The sequence below is a fragment of the Orycteropus afer genome, unplaced genomic scaffold (genome assembly GCF_000298275.1).
Source record: "Orycteropus afer afer isolate SDZICR_OR568_19922 unplaced genomic scaffold, OryAfe1.0 scaffold00028, whole genome shotgun sequence".
In the NCBI taxonomy this organism is placed as follows: Eukaryota; Metazoa; Chordata; class Mammalia; order Tubulidentata; family Orycteropodidae; genus Orycteropus; species Orycteropus afer.
Window position 1 is genome coordinate 1,178,644 of NW_006921615.1, and position 304 is coordinate 1,178,947.

Sequence of the window (304 nt, forward strand, 5' to 3'; positions counted from 1 at the left end):
CATCAATCTAAAGGAAAACTACAGACCAATATCCCTCACTAACATAGATGCAAAAACCTTCAGCAAAATCCTAGTCAGTAGACTCCAAAAACATATCCAAAAAATAATACATTATGACCAAATGGGGTTCATATCAGGTATGCAAGGATGGTTCAACATTAGAAAAACAATCAATGTAATCCATAAATAATATAAATAAAGCAAAGGAAAAGAACCATATGATCATATTAATTGATGCAGAAAAGGCATTTGATAAAATCCAATACCCATTCCTGATCAAAACTCTCAGCAAAATAGGAATAGA